The 7,424-nt window shown below is 33.7% G+C and overlaps 1 long non-coding RNA gene across 1 annotated transcript; it reads right to left on the minus strand.

Annotated features, from left to right (window-relative positions):
- Nucleotides 1-1,673: 1,673 nt before the first annotated feature.
- Nucleotides 1,674-4,529, minus strand: LOC147910736 (uncharacterized). The gene is made up of 2 exons (XR_015544153.1): nucleotides 2,342-4,529; nucleotides 1,674-2,255 (listed from the first exon to the last, which is right to left on the minus strand). It is a non-coding gene; the product is annotated as an uncharacterized LOC147910736 (long non-coding RNA).
- Between the last annotated feature and the right edge of the window lie 2,895 nt (nucleotides 4,530-7,424).

Below are 7,424 nucleotides of genomic sequence, written 5' to 3' on the forward strand. Positions count from 1 at the left end.
AACAAAATTGAAGTTAATCTTATATTTGTAGAATCGGACCTTAGAAATACAGTATTATGTACACATGCAGTGTAGGCCGTGTTCCAATATATATCACCAGTATTAAAAATCTATAATATATGTAAAATACAGTTTTTAACTTTAATAGCTATATCGATACGAAGTCGTAGTAACACTTTTTCCTTACGTCCAATGTCATTTTAGGTAATAATAATATTTGGTATCATCTAAAAAGTATCCGCGGTTTTTTGTCACTAGATGTGTGTTGATGGTCATATATCTAGTGACAAAGTACCGCGGATTTTTAGATGACCCAATATAATATCAATAAATGAATACGACATTGCACATACATAATGTAATTCTTTTTCATGAATATCCATATATATATATATATATATATATATATATATATATATATTTATATATATATATATATATATATATATAATGAGTATATCTGTACACATAAAATGAGAATTTATCAGAGAATTCGTAATTTGATTATCTTTTTAAGATGTTACGTCTAATCATCTGCGTTTGATTCTCGTTACCTTTAATTTATGTTAGTTGTATGTATATTCTGATATTGAAAATATAAAAGCATATATCACTGATATCTGTATATTTGACCATAAAAAACATATCTCTTTTTATTTTTTCAACGTAGAAAAAAGATCAGTACACCTTTTTGTTACACGTAACAAAAAGAGATGAAGTAGCTACACACGTACGTGAATATGAATTAGAAATATATTTTATGTTTTGTAATGTGAGTACATCATAATGCACATAAAATATAATTCTATTTCACTAATGTGTCTATATTATATCTGCATGAAAAGCTAAGTATGAGCTAAGTATGATATAACTTCTATCTCTCTTTTATAGGCCTTCTACAATAAGCCATTAGTTACAAATCAGAAGTCAGAAGCTAAAAATTGATCAATCACAGTCAATTTTTCTGACTTCTTATTTATGGCTGATTTATGGCTTATAATTGTAAAAGGCCCATTAAACATATTATAATAAAAAGAGATGGAATAGTATGTGCTACATATATATGTGCAATGTATTTACGTACTGACAATACATGTTACATCCTAAGTTAAAATGATATTGAGAATAAAGGAAAAAGTGCTATTACATTATACGTATATACATGTATTTCAAATACATGGTTACATCCGAAGATATATCTAAATCACAGTCAGAATGTATTTAGTAAAAATATACTTATTGTAACTTGCTGTTAGTCAACGTACACATTGACCTATAAGTGTATACATTTGCTAAAACATTTTGCTTTGAATATGATATACTTACATACATTTTATAAACGTACAGCATCATACGAAAATTATGCATGTGACTATTGACTGTATAATGTATGTTATATATATGTATAACGTATGTATTATATAAGGTGTCCAAAAAGACTCCGGATTTAGGAGCTGAACATAAAGGTGACTATAACTAATCGTAAAGAAATGTGAATTATACTTGTATCGACATGCATAGTACGCCAAAATATAATATGTTGACCTATGATTCACGTTCTCTTCTATGATTGAATTACGGCCATTCTTGTACTATAAGGCCATTACATAACGTTTTTAGAAAAAACGTTTCAAACAAAAGTTATAAGGTTTTAAAGAAGCTGTTTACTGATATTCAGTCTTTTTTTTCTTTATTAGTTTCTTTGTTTCCATCATGACAATGTTAATCACATTTCTTTAATTGCAGACGCAAAATTCATCAAGCAATCAGCTTTTGATTCCATCATGACAATGCTATTCACATTTCTTTAATTGCAGACGCAAAATTCTACAAGTTGATTTCGTAATTATATTTCACCAAATTTGATAATCGAATGTCTCTGCCAGTAAAAATAGTCAGTCCACGATGAAGGTGTCTGACATTTATCTATAACTAGCCAAAGCACGATTTACGGCTGTGATATTTTGTTATAGTTAGCCAGCTCATGATTAACGCCTCTGACAGTAAATTAAAAATAGTCAGCCCACGATGAACGCCTCTGACATTTGTCTATAATTAGCCAAAGCACGATTTACGGCTGTGGTATTTTGTTATAGCTAGCCAGCTCACGATTAATGCCTCTGACAGTAAATTAAAAATAGTCAGCCCACGATGAACGCCTCTGACATTTGTCTATAACTGGCCAAAGCACGATTAATACCTCTGGCAGTAAATTAAAAATAGTCAGCCCACGATGAATGCCTCTGACATTGGATCTAATTAAACAAAGCGCAAATTATTGTTATAACTATTGTATGATAAATAAAAGTTATATTTTCATGAATGACATAAAGATGCTAACCTTTTCCATGCTGGCTTTATAGGGTGCCTTCCAACAAGAAACACACATCACAATAAGCAATTTTGACCTTCTAGAGTGCCTTCCAACAAGAGACATCATTACAATCTTGTTCGCCAATACAAGAATGATATTGTATTGTACTGAGTCGCTTATTAGAAAGCACCCATAACCTTCTCTTACCAAAGGCAGACAATATTCTGCTACTACATTTTTTTCTATTTTGTGAACAAAACACTATATAAATATATACACACACACACACACACACACACACATACATATATATGGTTGTGTGTAAAACACTACTACACTACACTGAATTGACAGTTCTGTTGCGCGGCAACGATACTGTGAACGCGGGTCATACTGGTTACAGCTGATTGACTCGTATAACGCCGTTGTTTTCTGACACATACAGCGTCACGCAAAACGATATATGTATGCATATATATATATATATATATATATATATATATACACATACATACAAAAAATTTTTATTTTTCATTCTAAGAAAAAAGATACATAATCGATATCATGGTCACATTATCTTCTCCTTAGCGACTAATTAAGAAAAGGCGTTCACCGTATCTAAATCTACGTTATTGTAAAAACTCTCTATTATTTTTGAAGTTCTATTATTGATACATCATTTAAGTGCATTCTCCAGGTTTATTCCACTAAAAAAAAATACAAATAGATGGCCAGATATATGACGCGGTAAACTAAAATTCTATATTACATTCTGTGGCGCAAAAATGTGATCAGTAACCCTTTGAAACTGAATGTATCATAAAAATAATAAAGTAATATTTTAAAAATACATTACATTCAGTAAAATGCATTAAGTTATTATAATGTTCAATCACCATTATTAAAAAAATACAATATTATGTAGAAAGGAAAATATTTTATTTTATTTTATTTTATTTTCATGACAATTTGTTGGAAGGTGTGGTCGCAGCATACTGTTCCTTATACTGTGACGTTCTTGAGATGCACATCCGCGCGTGAGCGGTTCGGCCATTAAGCGTCAAGCGGTTGTGAAGGAAAAATAGGCAGCATTTCAGAAATCGGTCCGAAATGCGCAACTAATTTCGAGCACATTGAAGTACACGTATATAATTTCTGTAATTTTATAAAAAGTATATTTGGAGTAATAGGTTTATTAATAACGTTATTTATTAAAAAAAAATTATGAAAAAAGGAAAAAGCAGGATCGAACATAAGATCTTCAATATTCTGATCTTGCACCCAACGCCCGAGACCATGTTGAATTTTTGCGGATCATACGATAATTGGTCCCTTCTTCATTGAAGGTAATCTTGATGGACGAAAATATGAGGAGTTGTTGAGAAACCAAATTGTCCCCGCTATTCAGGTCTTTGCAGGGGTTCATTTCGATCACACTTAGTTTCAGCAAGATGGTGCAGCACCACATTACGCAAGAGATATTCGAAATTACCTACAAGAAGTGTTCGCAGGCAGGTGGATAGGTCGGCGAGGAGTGATAGAATGGCCAGCGAGATCACCAGATCTTACGCCACTTGACTACTTCTTATGGGGCTATCTCAAAGATAGAGTGTATCGGACAAAACCGGCGAATATTGAGGAACTTAAACAGCGAATACGCGATGAAATCACTGCCATTGAACAAGACATGATTGAGAGGGCAGTATCAAGTTTTTACGATCAGATGGCATTTTGTCAAGAAGTTGACGGTAATCACTTTGAATACAAGCTTTGAAGAGAGTAATTTTAAGATGACACACTTAAAAGCTTGTGCACAAAGATCATCTTAACCCGCTACATTAACACTTACCTTAGTTGGCTGGGTGCTCACTTCATCTTGTCTTAGTTGGCTGGGTGCTCACTTCATCTTGCCTTAGTTGGCTGGGTGCTCACTTCATCTTGCCTTAGTTGGCTGGGTGCTCACTTCATCATAAAAAATAAAAAGAAAACAAAAAAATCACAAAAAAATTTTTTAAACCAAAAAAAAACAATAAAATAAAAAAAGTTAAAAAAAAATGGGATGTAAATCGTACTTAGGAGTCTCCTCGTGGCACATCCTGGGTGTACCTTACTTTTTCAGGTATAGCAGATCCTAGACGTTATCAGCAACACAAAACATTCCTAGATTCAAATTAAAGGAAAATTCAATAATTTTTTTTTAATTCGTCCACCATATTGGATCCGCCATCTTCAATTTTTGAAAACGGACTTCAGATTCGTAATCAGCGACCACGAAAACCCCCAGATACCAATTTGCAAAAAAATTCAATAGTTTTTTCAAATTTCGTCAGCCATATTGGATCCACCATCTTGAATTTTTGAAAATCGACTTCAAAATCGTAATCAGCGACCCCGAAAACCCCTAGATACCAATTTACAGGAATTTCCATTGACAATGTCAACTTGACGTTGAACTGACCTTCAAGGGCATGGTCAAGGTCATGATCAAAGTCACAGGCGGACGTAAAATTTTCCGCTGTTTCCATTCCTGTGGTCAAAAATATGTGTTCCTATTTAAAAAAGTAAATTTGACTTTGAAATGACATTCAAGGTCACGGTCAAGGTCAAATCTTAGGTCACGATTGAATAGTCAGGAAAAAACTTAAGACTTTTGTCTGAAACTTTTTTCCCCAAAGTGCATTCCTCCACAGTTATTTGGCCGTTTCCATACTTTTGGATCACCCTGTATGTATATATATATATATATATATATATATATATATATATATATAGAGAGAGAGAGAGAGAGAGAGAGAGAGACTCTGAAGGATAGACTCGCTGTTTCGTTCGACAAGTCCAGCTCGGCGTGCGGAGTCTCACCGATTACAATCAGAGTTTCTATCCTTTTTTGTTTTTGTTCTGTCTCACTCTGTCGTACTTCTGTTTCAATAATTCGTTCTGCAATTCAAGAATATGATTTCTATCGATTCTGGCATCGCCGATGCAGCAAGGACATGATTCCTTTTCTAAACAACGATCCTGATATATATTTCTATATATATATATATATATATATAAATATATTATTATTATAACGTTTCCAATCGATAATATATTGCTGGTTTATACAATGATTCAATCCATTTCTGTAATTAAATAGCGGTACTTCGCTTGTGCGCGATAAGAAGAATGGCGCTTCTTACTAAGTCGACATTTCGACATCCGAGTCGAGTCAAAAATGTGCTATACAATAATTTCAGACCTTGCATAAGTAGCTGGTGATTTACAGAAAATCTCAAAGAACAATACTATGCTTCCAGAAACGAGTTACGAGTTTTAGTATAAGAGAAATGAGTATTCGAAAATTTCATTTATATGCTACGTCTGCTACGAGATCGCCGCTTGTTGTTCCGACATACGAGCAGAATGGAAGCTCAATCGAAACACACATTGCGTTCCGAATCTTGATATATGCATGTGTAAATAATTCAGTAAATAAAGTTTAGACATGTGTTGTATTGGGTCATCTAAAAAACAGCGGATACTTTTTAGATGACCCATATATAGGGTGCGTCACCAAAATCCGGACAAATCGAACAATTCCTTGTCGTGGCAGCCTCAGAGAGCCTCTTTAATGTGTACGATTTGTATCGAAGGTCCTCCTCGGCAATTCGACGCATTGTTGGCTCGCTTACACCAACAATCGATGCTAATTTTCGCAACGATTGCCTTGGGTCATCCGAAATCAGCGTTTGAGCCCTTTCAACGACTGCAGGGATTCTCGTGCGTTCTTTCGAGTGACTCTTCCTCGCTAGCATACTGGAACCTTCGTTGGATTGTTCTAAAGCCGTATATTTTGCCACAACGTCATAAACAGTGGATGTCGGGTATCCAAAGAATCGAATTATTTCCGTTGCTGAGCGCCCGGCGCGAAGGTCTTCGATGATTGCGGCTCTTCGATTATACTCCGCACTTGGTTTCAACATCGCGGCCATTTTGAGAATATGACTGTTTACTAGAAGCATCAGGCTTTCTTGGACGCCAATAACAATCTCTGGCGGAGGTACAGTATAGCGGAAAATTTGAATTGAAATTTGTCCGGATTTTGGTGACGCACCCTGTATATGTATACACACACACACACCACACGCGCGCGCGCATGCACACACGCGTGTGCGTATGTATGCGTGCATACATATACATATACATATATATGTATATATATATATATATATGTGCGTGTGTTATTTTATATATATGCATCAATAATTTACTAAATAAAATGTATGTAAAAGACAGAACAGTGTAATTAAAATAATTATCTTCATTTGTATTCATATGTAAATAATATGGTATGTTTTTTGTTTAGGAAGAAATTATTTCAACAAAATTGAAATAACTAATATCATATTTATTTTATTATTTTTCCTCTCAAAAGAAAAAACTTTGACCAGGGCACGTTTATTGATATGGGCCTGAGTATGTCGATAATTCAGATCATTTCTATGGTTCAGCGACGCACTTTTCATGACAACGCCGCTGTCGGAATATCGCGGAACTAATATACTGCTTAGTTTCATGGCTTCACGTCAATTTCACTCGTAATATACAAACGAAATTTTTGTATACGCCTTTCTCTTATACTAAAACTCCTACCACGTTTTTAAAAGCATAGGATTGTTCGTTTAGGTTTTCCGCAATTCGCCAGCTACTTTTTACGTGCAAGATCTGAAACTCTTATACGCAACACATATTGTGATGTGTTGACTACAGAAGCCGATAACAAAACTGTAAATCTTTACTTTTCTTTCGTTTTTCGTATTCAAATGTAGCTGGCGATTTGCGTTGTTGTCGATACTTTAATTGTGGAGAAGGATTTTTCAATCCATAAATACAGTTACGAAAAAGGCGGCATTAAATTTTTTTTAAAATTTAATGATAAAACAGGACACTCCAGCATCCCCTTAAAATAGGAAGATTTATGACATGACTACAAATCAGGAAATTAATAAAATTCAACTGAGTAGTTCTTATATATTATAAAAATATCCTGAAAATGGAAATGCTATTCTGTATTTAAAATAGTTAAAAACAGTTTGCATAAAAAATTATAATATATAATTTTATTACA

This window comes from Acromyrmex echinatior, chromosome 2 (genome assembly GCF_024713525.1).
Source record: "Acromyrmex echinatior isolate Ae372 chromosome 2, ASM2471352v2, whole genome shotgun sequence".
Classification (NCBI taxonomy): Eukaryota; Metazoa; Arthropoda; class Insecta; order Hymenoptera; family Formicidae; genus Acromyrmex; species Acromyrmex echinatior.